The 17,746-nt window shown below is 47.1% G+C and overlaps 1 long non-coding RNA gene across 1 annotated transcript; it reads right to left on the minus strand.

Moving 5' to 3' along the window:
* Positions 1–9,194: 9,194 nt before the first annotated feature.
* On the minus strand, positions 9,195–10,131 carry LOC124706061. Its single transcript, XR_007004260.1, has 3 exons — positions 10,108–10,131; positions 9,967–10,027; positions 9,195–9,840 (listed from the first exon to the last, which is right to left on the minus strand). It is a non-coding gene; the product is annotated as an uncharacterized LOC124706061 (long non-coding RNA).
* Between the last annotated feature and the right edge of the window lie 7,615 nt (positions 10,132–17,746).

The raw sequence follows: 17,746 nt of genomic DNA on the forward strand, positions 1-17,746 counted from the left end.
ATGCACTTTTCACATCCATTTGTTGTAACTTGAAGTTATGATGCGATGCATAAGCAAGAAGGATACGGATGGACTCAAGGCGAGCCACGGGAGCATAGGTCTCTCCAAAGTCAATTCCTTCAACTTGAGAGAAACCTTGAGCCACCAATCTTGCCTTGTTCCTCACAATATTTCCAAACTCATCTTGCTTGTTCTTGAATATCCATTTAGTGCCTATAACATTGCGGCACCCCTTTGGCTTCTCTACTAAGGTCCACACTTTGTTGCGCTTGAAGTTGTTGAGTTCCTCGTGCATAGCTTCCACCCAATCCGAATCTTCAAGGGCTTCAAACACTTTCTTGGGTTCCACTACGGAGATATAAGCATGATGATTGCTAAAGTTAGCCAATTGCCTTCTTGTGGAGACCTTTGCACGAACATCACCAAGGACCTTGTCATGTGTGTGTCCACGAATTTCAAGAGTCCTATCTCTTCTTGCTAGACGACGGGCCTCGATCTCCTCCTTGGTTCTTTTAGGCCTTGGAGGTGTCACTTGATCAACTTGATCATTTGGGTCCCCGTCTTGACCTTCAACTTGAGCAACTTCAATTTCTTGAGAGTGCTCAACCTCATGTGCTTGATCTTGGACATCATTTGGTGCGGAGTGAATATCAAATGGATACTCATCGGAGCCATCATGAATTCTTGGTTGATCTTGTCCTTGATCTTGTTCATGAGAGGGAGGGTTTTCTTCTTGTTCTTGGGTTGGTGCATCATTAGCTTCAAGAGATGGGGTTTGTTGATGTTGAGAGGATGAGGGCTCCACCGTGGTAGAGCATAGTTCTTCCCGAGACGCCACACCGTGTCCCTCAATGGGGCGGAAAAATCCCACACCCATTCTTACTATGGCATCTTGAGGTATTTCATCACCTGCACATACATCAACTTGCCCCACTTGGGAGCCATCATTTTCTTCGAACTTCACACTACAAGATTCAATGATAATCCCGGAGGATACATCAAAGACTCTATAAGTGTGAGATTCGGCACCGTAACTAACAAATATACCCTCCAAAGCTTTATGAGCGAATTTAGACAAACGAACTCCTTTGATTTTGTAGAAACAATTACAACCGAACACCTTGAAGTATGAGATATTGGGCTTGTTGCCGGTGAGTATTTCATATGGAGTCTTGTTCAATCCCTTGCGGAGATAGAGCCGGTTAGAAGAGTGGCAAGCGGTGGAGATGGCTTCGGCCCAAAAGTTATAGCGGGACTTATACTCCGCCATCATAGATCTTGCCATATCCATAAGAGTCCGGTTCTTCCTCTCCGCAACACCATTTTATTGAGGGGTGTAAGCAGTGGAATATTGATGACGTATCCCCTCATCACTAAGAAAATCATTGAGTGTATAGTTCTTGAACTCGGAGCCGTTGTCACTTCTTATTGCCATAATGAGGAGGTTGTGTTGGCGTTGCACCTCGGTAGCAAAGTCAATGAATATTTGTTGAGTCTCATCTTTCGTCTTGAGGAAGTAGACCCAAGTGTATCTTGAGTAATCATCAACAATAACCAAGCAATGTTTCTTCGCACCAAGACTTGCATGAGTAACGGGACCAAAGAGATCCACATGAAGGAGCTCCAAGATCCTCTTGGAAGAGATGATAGTCTTGCTTGGATGCGGAGAGTCATGCATTTTGCCTTCAACACAAGCCCTACAAACACGATCTTTGGCAAAAGAAACATTTTCCATTAGTCCCACAATATGGTTCCCCTTGTGAAGACTTTGCAAAGTTCTCATGTTGACATGGGCTAGGCGGCGATGCCACAACCTACCCACATCCGCCTTTCCGAATAGGCACATCGCACTTGAAGTGGTGGTCCCCTAAAAGTCCACCACATACAAGTTATGTTCGCGATACCCAACGAAAGCGACTTTTAGAGTCTTGCTCCACAAGAGGACCACAATATCATTATCAATAAAGACGGCGAAACCCATCTTGCCAAGGGCGGAAATGGAAAGCAAATTGTAACCAAGGGTTTTGACAAGCAATGACATCCACAAGAGTAATGTTGTGGGCAACCACAACCTTGCCAAAACCCAATACCTCAGATGTAGAATTATCGCCAAAGGAGACGGTGATATCATTTATATTGGGCCTCAACTCCTTGACGAGGTTCTTGCCGCCGGTCATATGACTTGTACATCCACTATCAAGTACCCATTTTGAACCTCCGGCGGCATAGTCCTACATGAGATCAATTCTTGGATTTAGGTACCCATTTCTCAATGGGTCCTCTTTTGTTAGCAACAAGGGTCTTTGGGACCCAAATAGACCAAGCAACATAACCATCATATGGGCCAACATATTTAGCATAAACATCACCATAATAATCTTTAAATAAAATATAGTGAGGGTTAGCATTTCCCGCATCATCATCATTAATGGTTTTGCCCTTAGGGGCTTCACCATTAGTGATACCTTTCTTCTTTTCTTGTGCGGGCTTGGCCTTTTGCTTGTTTGCCTTCTTTGCCTTGGCCCCATAACCAAGGCTCTCCTTCTCATTGTTTGATTTTTGCTTACTCAAAAGATCATCCAAAGAAAGTTTACTTTGGGGAGAGGAGGCCTTAGCAAGTTCATCCTTCAACCTAGCATTTTCCTCAATAACATTTGCATGATCACATGAAGGAGTAGAGGAACTAGGCACATCATATGAAGCAAGCCTAATTTGAAGTTGCTCATAAGACTTGGATAGGAGAGTGTATTCACTCTTCAAAGCTTTGTGAGCTTTGTCTAGTTCATCTAGATCCTTCACAAGTTTCTCATGATCAACACCAAATTGGGCCTTTTCCTTTTTAAGCACTTTAGTCTTAGCCCTAGCAAGATCTCTAGCTTTAGTGAGCTTGTTAATTTTATCTTGAGGCTCTTCAAGAGTTTCTAGCCTCTCCTCAAGAGAAGCTATAGTTTCTTGACTTTCCTCAAGAGCATTTTTAAGAGCATGGATTTCAAGAGAGTCTTCTCTCTCTCTATTTGACCTTTTTTCTCAAGAGTATGATTTTGTTGAGCTATACGAGCCATGAGATTTGAAACATGCTTTTTAGTGTTACCTTGTAGGTTGAGAATGAATTCATCAAACTCTAGCATTTCTTGTTTCACTTTTAGACTAGCATCATCAACCCCTAGATCACTAGATATGTTAGGCATAGAGAGGCTAGGAGATGATACCTGGGAGGATTTAGCCATGAGACAACTTTCTTCCTCCACATGAATGACCTCATTGGGGGATTCACTTGGTGATGAAGAGTTAGTGGAGAGGGAGGCAAGAGCGACCAATCCATTAGAGGTTGCATCTTCTTCATCATCAACATCATCATCTCCGGAGGTATATTCTTCTTGAGTTGATAGCACAATAGATGTGTCCAAGGAGGACCTTGCCATGAAGCAATGTGCATTCTTGATATGAGGATTCTCATTGGGGGACTCAAAGAGAGATGAAGAGGGAATGTTGGTAGTGGCAATGGCGGCCACTTCCTTTGAGCTTTCTTCTCCTTCATCACCACTAGAACTTTCAACTTCATCGGAAGAATATTCTTCCCTTGTTACTAGCACAACTCTTGAGGGCCTCTTGCCCTTCTTGGTCTTGTTGTTGTATAATTTCTTGTTGGGGGTTTTTGAATATTTGCCCTTTGTGTCTTTGCTCTTGTCCTTGGGAATGAGCCTTCCATTATGAAGCTCTCTATTCTCATACGGCATTCGGCGATGAAGTGGCGCTTGTCATCACAATTGTAGCATGATCTTGTCTTTGGACCAAAGCTAGTGAACCCACTTTTGTGGTTTCTCTTGATGTTGTCTTCCTTGGCCTTGGAGGGGTCAACCCAAAAGGACTTTGCATGGAAGGCCATGTGATCATGGTAGTGGCATTCCAAATCTTCCGGATAGGACATACTCCAAGATGCCCTATATTGCTCTTGAGGGTACACTTCTTCTACGGGGTTGACCATCAAGGCAATATTGTTCCCTTTTGACATACCAATGGCACGATTGCGAGAATCATGAGAGTTTTGCTCGAGCACCTTGAGGGCTTGCATCTCGTGCACGGCTTCTTGAGACGTGAGAGAGGAATAGCATTCTCTCCCAACAAGGGTCTTGACATCAATGGGTACAAACGGCATCATGCATTCAATGTACTTCTCCTTGAGCCAAGAGTCATTGATGTGGGTGGCACCAATAAGCCGGAAGGAATCGGCAACGGTGAGAAGTCTTCCATACATGACTTGATGATCTTCATCCGGTAGCCTCATGAATCTTTCGGCTTGATTCCGAAGAGCATTATACTTGTTCCTTCTCGTGCTCTCACTTCCAATGCAACTAGCGGCCAAACCTTCCCAAGCTTCCTTGGCGGTGGTTCCGAACACGAGGCAAATCCTTTGTCCCCACACTAGTTTGAATCATGTGCAAGGCGGTGTTGTTGAGTTGACTATCAACCGCTTCTCTTCTAGTCAACTTGTCGGGGTTGTAGGGCTTGAAGCCTTCCAAGATGATTCTCCAAAGTTCATTGGAGGCACTTGCAAACATGAGAGCGAAACTCAAATTGCCAAGTATCGAAATTCTCAACGGAAAACTTAGGTGGGTCGCCTCGAATGTTCAAATGGGGATGGGGAACCGGTATATCGGTAGATAGAAATGGTGGAGCTACTCGATTGTAGCTCTCACCTCCACTAGTTCCCCTAGGAGATGCAATGGGAGATTTGATAGTGTTTAAGTTATCACCTTCCACGGGTTTGGTAGAGGAGGGTAATGCCGAAGCACCTCCCTCTTCTAACACACCCGTGTCCTTTACCTCTACAGTGGGAGCCCTAGGAAGGACCGGAGTCAAAAGCTCGGAAATAATTTTTCTCATGCTTTCCATTTGAGCATCCATGGAGGATCTCAACGAATTGATGTCCTCCATGGTGACCATCTTAGCGGCCTCTTCCGAAGGCCCATCGTCCGGCATACTCTTAGGCGGTTAAGCCCGAAATAAGAGCCGAGGCTCTGATACCAATTGAAAGGATCGTATGCCGCACCTAGAGGGGGGGGTGAATAGGTGCTAACCAATTTTTAGTTCTTTTTCAATTTAGGCTTGACACAAAGGTAAATTCTCTAGATATGCAACTAAGTGAATTTACCTATATGACAAGTTTATCAACTAAGCAAGATATAGCTACGCAATATATAGGAGATAGAATAGGATAGAGGTAACCGAGAGTGGAGCACGCGATGACACGGAGATGATTCCCGTAGTTCCCTTCCTTTGCAAGAAGGTACGTCTACGTTTGGAGGAGTGTGGTTGCTACGCAAGCCAAACCAACAGCCACGAAGGCTTCACCCAGATCTCCTGTGAGCAACGCCACGAAGGCCTAGCCCACTTCCACTAAGGGATTTCCTCGAGGCGGAAACCGGGCCTTTACAAGGTTCTTGGGGCACACATCCACAACCGAATTGGAGGCTCCCAAATCTGTAACAATACAACAATCAACAACAACACATCAACACAAATCAACTAGGGAACCAAATAGGAACACTAGCATGAGATCCCTCAAACAAATGAGGGGGAAATGAAAATCTCTTCGGTGAGGATGTAGATCGGTGGCTTCTCCTTCGAATCTCCAAAGATCAAGAGCTTTGGTTGGGGGAGGAAGGAGATCTTGCAAATCTTGTGTTTCTTGAGGTGGCTCTAATGGTGATGAAGCTTGGCAGATTTTTCTTGCAATGATTGAGCAACTTGTCCCTTTGGAGAAGAGAGCTATTTATATGATTGGAGCTCTCAGATCTGACCGTTTGGACCATTTCTCGTAACACCGGAAGTTCCGGCCAGGAGGACCGGAAGTTCCGGCTGGCACCGGAAGTACCGGCCAGGAGGGCCGGAACTTCCGCCAGGAAGATTCTTCGTCAGGCAACCTGTCAGAAAAGATAGGGGCGGAACTAGGGCGGAACTTCCGGTGACCGGAAGTTCCGGCCAAGTTCCGGCCAAGTTCCGAAAATCCAGAAAAAGCATACTGGACATACTGAGCCACAAATCGCTGACTTTCGGAACTTGTCCGGAAGTTGGGCGGAAGTTCCGCTTGACCGGAACTTCCGGCCAGCATCACCGGAACTTCCGGCCAGAGAGAAAAACCTGTGAACAGAACTGCGCTGAAGGGCTTCTGCCGGAAGCATCTGGGCGAACTTCCGCCAGCTGGGGTCGGAACTTCCGCTAGAAATAAAAATACCTTCAGAACTTCAGAACAGCCATACCATATCACCGATCAAGTATATTTCTCGAAAACCTGTACCTGTCTACATCAACACACATAGAAATATAACTAGTGTTGACATCAAACACACAAAACCCAAAAGGGCGGGAAATGTTCTTTCAGCCTGGTCTCTAGGGCCAAGCCGCTGATGAACGGGTAGCTCCGCGGGAGCAGATGGTCCAGCGGCGCGCTCTCCCCGCACGTCGCCACGACGCTCGCCGCCAGTTCGCCGGTTCTGAGGGCACTCACGGGCATGGTGCCCCTCCTCACCGCAGCGCAAACACACCGCCTCGAAGGTGCAGTCCGCCAAGATGTGGCACGTCCTGGTGCAGTTGAAGCATGCCCCGGCGAGGTTGGTGGGGAGGCCAGAGCGGATATTCCACGCGGGCAACGTCTGATGCTACTTCCGTGCCCGCTTGCGGCCGCGAGCCGCGATCCATGGCGCGGCACCACGAGCCGGCATCCTCGCCGCCGCCGGAGAAGGCGGCCCTGGCACCACCGTGGAGGCGAGGCGGCGCAATCCATCATCCACGCCCCTAGGCCTGCGCGCGGCGGCCGCCTGCGGAACCACGCCCCCAGGGCTAGACGTCTGCGGGGGCCGGACGGGGGTGGCCCGGGCGGAGGTGGCGGCGGGGCCCTCGAGCACGCGCCCACCGGCGGCGTTCCACTGCGGAGCACCTCACAGTAGGACCTGGGCGAAGCCTCCTCCTCGCCGTCGGTGTAGTCCGCCCACCGTCGCGACTGCGACGAGGAAGAAGGAGATCCCATGGCGAGCTCTCTCCGGCGAGCGGCAGTGACGGCAACAGATCACAGGCGAACAGGGGTCACCGGCAAGGGGGTGGGAGGGGGGCTCTCATTCTCAAGTGGTGGATTTAGATGGAGTCTCACACACGCGCTAGCACATCCCAAGACGCCGTTTTGCGTCCGCTTTGACCGAAAATGCGTCTGGCACCCTCTCCAGCAGCGCGGCGCAAAGTGACCGGACCGTCCGCGGAGACGCAAACCTGGCCCAAATATGCGCCAGGTTTGCGTCTCTGCGGACGCTGCGCGGACGCGCAAAGTGTCCTCTCGCGTCTCCACCGGGCCCGCCTGGCAGCGAGTCTGCATCGAGGGCACCGCTTCGGCGGTCAGCGCTTCCGCGTCTACGCCGCGCAGCCTTCGCCATCAATGGCGCGGTTGCCTGTTCTGCGCGCGCACTGGTGGGCGGCGGCTGGGCTTCTGCGCCGCCTTCAATGGCATCGTATCCCGCGCGCGGCCGCCCTTAAAAGTCCACCGGCCGCGTTGCTCCTTCGCCCACAGCTCCACTCGCACCACCACCGCCGCAACGCCATGGGGAAGAAGAACGACTTCGAGGCCTCTGGCACTTGCTGCCGCTCCCCGTCACGGTGGGGAGGCTCATGCACGGCAAATGGTTGTCGTGCGACGACGCCTGGTCCGGCGTGCAGCTGCCTGGCGGCTGGCGGCTGGCGGCTCAGCTGCCGCCGGGTGCCCATCCCTCCAGTCCCTGCGCGCGAGCCTGATCGGAGCGCGGAGATCCGGCGACGGAGGCGGTACCTGCCGGCGGACCTCCGCGCCGATCCGGCGTACGCCATCGACTCGGAGAGTTGGCGTACGTACCTGTCGATGGAGACGGATAGGAGAAGAAGGGCGGGCTTCATGGGCGACAGGGATTATCCCTTCGGCCCTGCACCGCCGGCTCGTCGTCAGCAGGCGCCGACGCGTCGTTAGTAGACGCAGCACAACGACGCCAACGACCGCGATGACGACGACGACGAAGCCTACGACGACGACGACGACATCGAGGCGCTCGCGTACCATAGCGAGGAGGTGAAGGACGACAGCGACGACTACATCGCTGTCGTCTTCCACGAATGGCAGCAAGCCATGGTGGAGGGCCGCAACTTCGACTTCCCGGAGAACATGACGGACGACGAGATGGCGAAGCTCGACGTCCTCGTCTCCGAGAACGACGCGCCTGTGCAGCCGCCGCTGCCCCGCTACACCACCGCCGTCATGCCGCCGGGCCTGTCGGCGGATGAAGCCCTTCGACAGGCACTCCTGGACTCGGCGGCGCCTCCTCCACCGCCGCCACAGCCTTATCCCTGGGCGCCTCAACCGCCGCCACAGCCGCAGCCTTGGGCGCCTCCTCCATCGCCGCCACAGCCTTATCCCTGGGCGCCTCAACCGCCACCACAGCCGCAGCCCTGGCCGCCTCGCCGACACCATCCATGAACCCTAAAGCTACCGATCTGAAAGATCGGCAAGCACACAGTGCCACCAACTCCGAGACGCCGCCATGAAAAACAGCGCTGGTGTGGGAGAAGAGTTGCGGCATATTTATTTGCCCGGGCGCCGCTCCCACCATCCCAACGGCGCGCCATGCCAGAGAACTCCTAGCCCTAAGTACCATGCAAAAAACGGGGTCCCCTCCCTCCTACCGCCGGAGCGGCAAGCGGAAGAAGAGGGGCCCAGCACAGATGCCGGAGATTGGAGCAAGAAAAAATTTCCGCAGTCGCCGCCTGGGAGCTCGCTTTGCAATTATTCGCAATATGGGCTACGTACCTCAGCAGAATCGGAGCCGGGCGCGGTTGAATCGGGGAAGGAAAGAGGCGCTGTCATGAGCATTAGCTTCTGGCGTGTTTTGGCAGGCTAGGGGTAGGCGACACCGATTCCCTTTCCCCTGCATCAGTTACCATGCCCCCCCCCCCCAGGAAGAAACTAATAATTTTTTGCCTCTAGCTCCCTCAAACCAAAAACCATGTTAGGGTGGAGAGTTGTTTTTGTGGACCTCTGAAAAGTTTGAGTTAAGCATTTTTGAGAGATCTCCTATATGCCTGTCCTAAAAAAAAAGTTTTTCTGAAGTTCAGAAATTTTGAGAGATCTACTTGAGATGCTCACATGATAAGTAACCAGACGAAAAACAAAGTTATTCGTCAGCAAGGGAGAATTAGACTCTTCCATTGATAGTACCTGTGAAATTCTGATGCACTCAAATGGTACTCTAGTCTACTATCACAACATGCACTTTCTGTAAAGTTCCCTACCACTTCAACAATATATGCTGAAGTTCCCTACCACTTCAACAGTATGATGATATACTAATCTAAAACATAAGTTAGTATTCCTAATCATGACCGACTAGCGGTTGGTCATTTCTCCGGCACGTTCTGCGAATGCGGCAGCCTCGGAAAGGAGAAACTATCATGGTGATCTGGAGTTGCAGCGTCCACATCCACACGCACCTCTGAATCCAGGCTCCTCTGCTTCGTTGGCGGGATGAGGTACCTCGTCTGTGTCTCGCCGTCCGTGTCAGAGCAGTCAGAATCCGAGAGCGGCCTGGTGGCGCCAACGTGTGCTATGGTCTTGTAGCGGTGGAGGTGCCTTTGCACCGGCGCCACCTCAACGAACTAGCATTGACTAAGCCGGCTTGCCTCGGTTGTGTCCGTGGTTGCAGTCTTGGAGGGCGCATGTGATGACTCCTTTTGCTGCTGATGCTTCTTCTTCACCACCGCCTTGTGCCATTTCTTTAGGGCTTTTGCCGTCTGCTCGTCGAAGATTGTTCGCTTCATCTGAGATCCCATCTGGAGAACAAACATTCCCCGGTTAATTGTCAAATTTACGGATAATGTGTGTTGACAGTTGATGATCAAAGTGAAGTGTCAGTAGAAAGTCAAATTGCATAGCTATTCAACACTGTGAATTGGTACCTGGGATACAAGGGCATGGAGTGGAAGTGTGATATAGCTGCACACAAATTGGACGACAGCCCTGCACATATGAGTTGGGACAGCCATAGTTAGTATGATTGAGGAATAAATCGGTATGAAGATGAAGTATTTGATGCTCACCCAAGGCAGACTCTTGCAATGATAGAAAACATTCTGGGAATATCAGCATTAACAAAAAACAACATAAATAACAAAATTATAGAAAACTGCTAAACACACCCCTTTTACATTCACTAGCACTACAAGAAAACAGTCACATAGGGACGTTCTACATAGGACGCTCGTGTATTCGTCTTAAAATTCAGAGCCAGTTAGCATGTAGAGACGTTATTGCAGACGTTGTACAAAACGTCACATGTTTCATCTATGGTTATGCACCACGATTATAACCCTAATAGTTTGCTGCCCATCTCTGAGTTAGAGAAAATAACTTGCGCCTCCTACCACCTGATTAGATCTGAGATGGGCAAAACAAACTACCGCCGCCAGTTCCCATCCACAAGAAAATGGCGAACTCCTTTACGCCGCCGATCTTCAGAGCGCCAGCCCTCCTGCTCCTCCTCTCGCCGCCATCCATTCTTGCCATCACCTCTGCGACCTGGACCCTCTCTCTCCATGGACATCAAGGTTAGGAGTTAGCACTCTTTCTCTCTACCGACACCAGCGGTCATGGCGTTCCCGCGGCAGCTAGCGACCAATTCCGCCTCTCCTTCGTGAAGCACCCTTTTATTTGCGCAGCCAACGGAATTGCTAGTTCGCACATGGCGAGATCCGCAGGTTAGATCATCGTTGCCTTCCATCCTATGTGCATACAGATGAGGTGTTCGATAATATTACTGAGATGAAATTACTTTCGGTTTCCAGTTAACTGCTGCAACTTGGCATCAGGTTAGTGAAGTTGGGCTTAAATATATATTAGACTGCTATTTTGATGAAGTTTTATTACTGTCCAGAATTCCAAATGATGGAACAAGGTACGTAACCTCCACCAGATTTATCTCCATGTCGTGAACTCTGACTATTCTAGTAGATGCATTGCAGGCTGGGTTACAACCTTTTGATTTAATTTGGCAGTGCATCAATTATAGCTGTTTCTGATGTACACCAATGCTTGGCAAGGTTTGTCACTCTTCCCTTCTATTCGATGTACATGGAGATGCTTCGCATATTGAAACTTCACATGTTCTACCACACCCATATGTATTAATTAATATTTATAACTATTACCACTGAATATTAAAGCATGTCTGCATTTGCAAACAATAAGCTAGAATATCGAAGTGAAGAGATTATGTTTTTTTTTGTTATGGATACTGCCTCTAATGATAATATATACTTCGGTTATGCTACTACTGTGTTAATGCCTGGTTGTTGAGCATGGGAATAAATGAATATCTATGAAGTTCCATTTTGTTATGATCCAGTTGTCTTGTTTTGCCACTGCAGGATATGTTGATGGTTAGATAGGAGTCTGTTTAAACTTGTCTCTATTTGAGGAGAGAACAAAATTGACAAGGTAGAAAAACCATAGTTCTTGCTAGTCACTAGTTTCTAGAAAGTGATCTCATGCATGTTCAACACAATATTTACTCTTCATATGTTTATAATGATATACATTGTAGATATCTCTTATTGGAAGTGAGACTTCCTAGTGAAGTGTTCTAGTTAATCTATTTGTATTTGATTTGATTTTTTGTACAGGGTAACTGGTTCCGATGATTTTTGAAGCCGTAGAATAAAAGTATCATGGAAATCTAAGGAGAGGTTAAGATGGCGACCTGGGAGATCATGTACTGTTAACTGTATGCATAAGCTTATATATAGTAGATAGATGTTAACTAGGTACACAATGTATTTAGGATTTAAGGGAGTTTGTTCGGTGGAATCAGATTTTCATTTTGTAATGGATCTAGAGTTTGATTGTAAAATACTATTGCTCTTAAGAAATAAATATATTTTTCCCACAGTGAGTTGTAATTTTATACTGTTTTGTCGTTTGTAATAGAACAAATTACTTCCAGATTTCAATCGGTAATTATCAGCAATACCAAATAAAAAGAAACAATATGAAAAAATGCATTCCAATTATTTAAGACGCAATAAAGCGGCTCAACATGATTAGAGGCGATGAGTAAGCTCATCAAATAAAACGTCTATATGGCAGTAAGGATGCTTTATCAACGTCTCATTGTCTCCTAAACACGCTCAGCATAGCGTCTCTACATATCTTGAGACGGTGCATAAAGAGACGCTTCTAAGACGTTTTACTTAGCGACTCTACATTCGTGTAGAGATGAAATAAAGCGTCTTTAGCACATAAATTAGACGTCTCTACATGCATTTTTTGTTGTAGTGTAGTAAAGGTGCACGTGCCACGCACGTATTATAATTCATAATAAATAATTAAAAAAATATTTATCTTTTAGCGAGTTTTTTTTTACCGAGCCACTTAGATTTTTTTTCGATAAAGGGAATATATTAATATCAAAACGATACCAATTACACCCAGCCTCTGCAACAACGCACCACCCTAATGGCACTACGGATGCACACAGCCAAAAAAAGGAAAAGAAAACTAAGAAACAAAAGTCCCGCTATAGTATCTCGGGCCTAACAACAGCAATACATCCACCGCCAAGACAACACCTGAAATACAGACTCTCCAAAAACGACGCCTCCAAGAAGGGAACAGTACGCTAACACCATCGTCGCCCGATCAACGATCTTAGGTTTTCACCACCGAAGATAGTCCCCGCTCTCAAAACAATACCTCCAACAAGGTCATTGCCGGGCACAACCGGTTAAGGCCGGACCTTGGGTTTTCACCTCGAAAGGTAGGACTCGAACTTCACTCGTGTTGTCGCCCCCACTTTCATACCGCTGCTGTGAAGCCCGGAACACCAAGCAAGTCCCTCAACAGCGCGGAGACTTGAACCTCCCTTAGCTAGTCCTCCCCTCCGGTCTTCATGAACTTCTCTTCTTCCGACTTTCATCATGGATCCATATAGTCACTTGATGTCAACACAGAAAAAAGAGCTTCGCGCCGCTCCCTCCAGAACCAATCGGTCGGAATAAAAGCATGGGTGCGCACGACCGAATACCACCGATCCGACAAACTCCGGGCAAAAGCACCGTTACATTCGCCGGCGGAGCCTTCCGGAACTCAACACTCCGACTAGATCACGAGTCCAGGCCTCCGGTAGGTCTTCCTCTTCACGCAAGAGAGACCCTAGGACCACCGCCTTTATTCAGGTCGGACCCCCACATCGGCGACCATCCCGGGCTGGCCACTCCAACCCTCCACCGGCGACTCCGTCGCCGGCTTCCAAGCATCTCCATGTTGTCACCGGAACGCGGTGATAGATCGATAGATCCACCACCACCAACCGCAGGCCGACCCTCTCCGGCGAAGAAGAGGGTCACCTCCACCGTCGTACCCAAGGCTGCTGCCCCGGGCGACCTCGTGTCGCGGGTGAAGCCCGAGATCGCCTCCACTCACCGGTGAGAGGCGGGGGGGAAATTGGCGCAGGCCATGAGCCTGGCCGCCGCCCACCACTAGCCCCTGCCGGAGTGCTGCGGAGAGCCCACGGGAGGAGGGAGGCCACAGCGCTGGCCGCCGCCGCCCATCCCAACCGCGCCGGCCGATCCACCAGGGGAGAGCCGACGGGAGAAGGGGGCGCAGCGCAGGCCGCCGCCGCCCAACCCATCCGCGCGCCCGCCATGCGTCGAGGAAGGAGATCCGGTCGCCGTCCACCAGGCGTCGATGAGGAAGGGCCCCCGCCGCCGCCACGCCCTGAGGGTCTTTGCCCCGGCGGCGCTACCGGCGGCGGCGTTTAGGGCTGGGAAGGCTGGAGGGTTACGGGAGGCTGGAGGGTTACGGGGACTTCCACCCGAGCCACTTAGATGTATCTCATGTCCAACCATGTGAGGAGCCCGTATGTGCAATATACATATTTTGACGACAACTTAGATCTCGTGTATAGTGGGTTCATCTACTAAAATAACAATAAAACATTAGTATATGTTTAAGAAAATGTAATATGTTTCCCCGCAAAAAAAAAGAAAATATAATATGTTGGATTGGAAGATGGTAATAGAAGCAATGGTTGCGAAACAACCCCAAATTCTAATGATGTGTTAATGTTTTGATGTTTTCAGGGGGGTCGACCGACTGTCCACCCACAATCATACAATCCGTGGAATATATGTCGTTTTCATCACTTTTCGAGTCTCGATTTATGATATATCATCATTCAACTCCTAGTCCACTAAATTGTATGCTAGTTTGCTTCTAATATCTGTTATATGAAGCTATTAAGTAGTAATAGTTAGTTTTCGAATAACGATATAACATGAAATAAGTATCATGATACAGAGCGAAATATGTATACCTGTTCAAGAGTGCCGAATAAAATATCCACCGTGAAGAATTCCGGGAAATTTAACATCCACAAACCACTTGTGACCTGCATATTTACGGATTTTTGATGATACAAAATTTGATATATTTCCAATAAATATTTTTAGATAAATATATAATTTTAAACAAATATAAAATATGAATAAAACATAATGGATCAAACTTTGTTTAACCCGATACTTCATAGGAAAATCAGTTTTTGCCAAAAAAAAGCCCTTTAAAATCATCAAATAATTCCCAAACAATTTTCTAGAACTCGTACGGAGTATTATTATTTTTTATTTGGAGCTCATATAGCAGGCAAAGTAAAGGACCCACGGGCCACGCAGACCCGAAGGCCAAAATTGACACGCCCTTCGCTGTCCCCGTCACCTCCCCCAGTCCCCCACAGCTCACTCTCATCCGTCTCTCTTGGCTCTCTCTCCGTCTATGCGCGACCCCACATTGGTACACTACAATCATAACTTACCGCTTCGCCTTGTAGAAATACACATCCATGTGAAGCAAGCTAAATTTCTAGATGGGTCTCTGTAGAATTTTGTGTGAGAGAATTAGACTGGTATCTCGATTCTGGACAAACCATTTAGATGAAATAATGCCTCTGATTGGATTTGCAATAGGTAAGTGTTATCACCTGAATCACCATGTAGATGAAATAATGCTTGGGTAAAAAATTGCATATGGTGTGCTGTTAGTTATCGAAGATGGAGTTGTGCAAACAGCTGATGAAGAAGAAGAATGTTGAAATTCTACAAAACTTACTTGTATGCATTTTGCAAGATGTCTACTTCTGTGTAAATCTTATCTCCTATAAATTTCTCTAGAGCCAGATATATGGATATCGATACACAGTAACCATATTTAATATATGTGCCTTTTCTATTTCCTAACTCATGGCCTATATGCTTCTTGGCACGTTATATGTTACAGGATTATTTTCCAATTGTCTTCGATAATTTCAGTGCTAATGTCGTCGCCAGTTTGGCTTGTAGAAGATTGTTTTTAGTTTGGAGGGCGTCCAATGATTTTGCTGCAGTCGAGGTGTTGGTGTCAATCTTCAATAATAGATAAACCTACTGAATATTAGTTTATGGATTTATTTAAAAACACATTGCAGAGCTCTAACTTTCATGTTTATCATTCAGAGATGATTTTTATCCAGCTTAATCCATATGCTTCAGGGTAAATGTAAATGATAAATGGATTGTCTAATTCTGTTTAGTTTAGAAAAACATCTACCATGCAACTGGATTGATCATCACCATTTCACCCACCACATGTATCGAGCTGATCTTGTGTCTGATTTCTCTCATATTTTTTCCCTAATAAGGTTATACAACCAAGGTCTGTCCCAAAGCATGCATGCATGCTTTATTCCTTCTACTCATCCATTGACAACTCCACTAAAGTAAACTTTTTGGTGGTGCAGAATGTGTGAGAGACCATTAATCTTAATCCTCGCTCCACCGGAGGTGGAGGGGCGTACCTCGTCTCCACCGGATCCGCAGCCACAGCCACCGGCGTTCGATGCCTCTGCGTCGTTCTGTAATCTTAACCCTCACTCTTCTTCACGCGGCGGCATCCGATCGGACGACGATGGTGCTGGAGGTCGACGTGGCGGGGACATCGACGATGTGGATGAGGCAAAGGGGCTCTGAATCAGCGGCTGGAGGAGGCCATCGGTGGGCGCCAGGTATCCCCTCCACCATTTCCTTCGGCGCCATAGCCGCAACAATTGCAGAGAGAACAACAGTAGCCACCTATCTCACCTCACAGGTCTCCGCAATAGTTCTAGCAAGTTAGGTGATTTCATTTAGAATTCAAAATTCTAGCTCTATTTTGGTATTCAGATTCCATTTGAGATATTGAGGAGGACAGGGTTCTGAAAACATAAATAGTCGCACAACAGGATGCTATAAGCCGTTCATTTACCTTTGTAACAAATAGTATTCTATCTAAAAGTAATTTCACTGTTCAGTGTTTTGGCTACTGTATTTTGTTCACAAACTGAATCATGCATTCTGTCTTCTCGCCCTGGTCTCAAAAAAGTTAGATTTTACGGACTTGGATGTAAGAACACTTGAAATGTTACATGTAGGTTATGAAAACCCGTTCGAAAGTTTGAGATTCTTTGTTCTTCTGATGGAATTAGTTTTACGAAAACCCGTTCGAAAGTTTGAGATTTAGCTGCTACTCCTCTCGATCTAAGGTAAACACACACTCGACATTGACTGTGGTAAGTCAAAGTCCAATGTCTGGTTCTCTTATACGATGTTCACATAAACATATATCAAGCTTGCTTTGTAGTCATAGTTGGATTGTCTGACTATCTTATACGATATGCATATACCAAGCTTTATTTGTAGTTGAAGTTGGGTGTGCTGTAGTGCCGAAAGATACAGGGCTAAACATATTTTTTCCTACTTGGATAGTGGGGGTATTGTCAAAGGTTATTTGCTTTCACAGTGGTTTGATACTCAGAAAACTGTTCAGTTTCATCTACGCTATCCCAATTTCCCTTGTTTGGCCCATTTCCATGTGTGCTTTGGTAGTAACTGTCTATTGCCCACCAGTTATGCAAACCATATTCATGTTCATGTAATCAAGTCAACTGAGAAATGATGTACTCAGTACTCACTGCAGATAAATAAAGAGTTTAAAGCATATGTTGAGCAAGGCCAGAGTGAAGTGGTCACTGGAATAGTACAGATGACGTGGGGTTTTTCGAGTATGTTGAAGCACGGGTGATCTTAGTGTCCCTGTTAGACAGGTTAGCTGCCTTTTATTTGGTTTATACTTCTGTAAACAGGCTCGATTGTATTTTAACCTATCAAATGTGTCACTGATAAGTGATAACTTTCCATCATTCCATGCTAAGGTTGGGAAGGGCAGCCGTCTTGAGAATCGTGGTGCATATCTTGTAGAGTTTGGTGTGGTAAGCCTAATTATACAATTAATGTGTCTATTTTGGATGTTTGTCTATATGACAGGCTTTAGTTCATCACTGAAAATAACCTGATGTCCTATGTATTGTTAATTTTATTTATTGACTGTTCCCCATTAACCCCTATATAAATTAATTTATAAGCAAACAAAATGAGTATTGTGAAATTTTCCAGTGCCAACCATATGGATATCAATACACAGTTACCATGTCAAATACATGTGCTTTTTCTATTCTCAGACTCGTGGCCTGTATGTTGCTTAGAAAAATAGTTCTTGGGTTGGTGGTTTTGATGCATTTCGAATACGTGCTCATGCATATGGTTAATTCTTATGATGGACCGCGTTTCGGATTTTTGCCTGAACCGGAGGAAGATGAGAGTTGATATTATTCAA

Source organism: Lolium rigidum, chromosome 4 (assembly GCF_022539505.1).
Source record: "Lolium rigidum isolate FL_2022 chromosome 4, APGP_CSIRO_Lrig_0.1, whole genome shotgun sequence".
NCBI classification, from domain to species: domain Eukaryota; kingdom Viridiplantae; phylum Streptophyta; class Magnoliopsida; order Poales; family Poaceae; genus Lolium; species Lolium rigidum.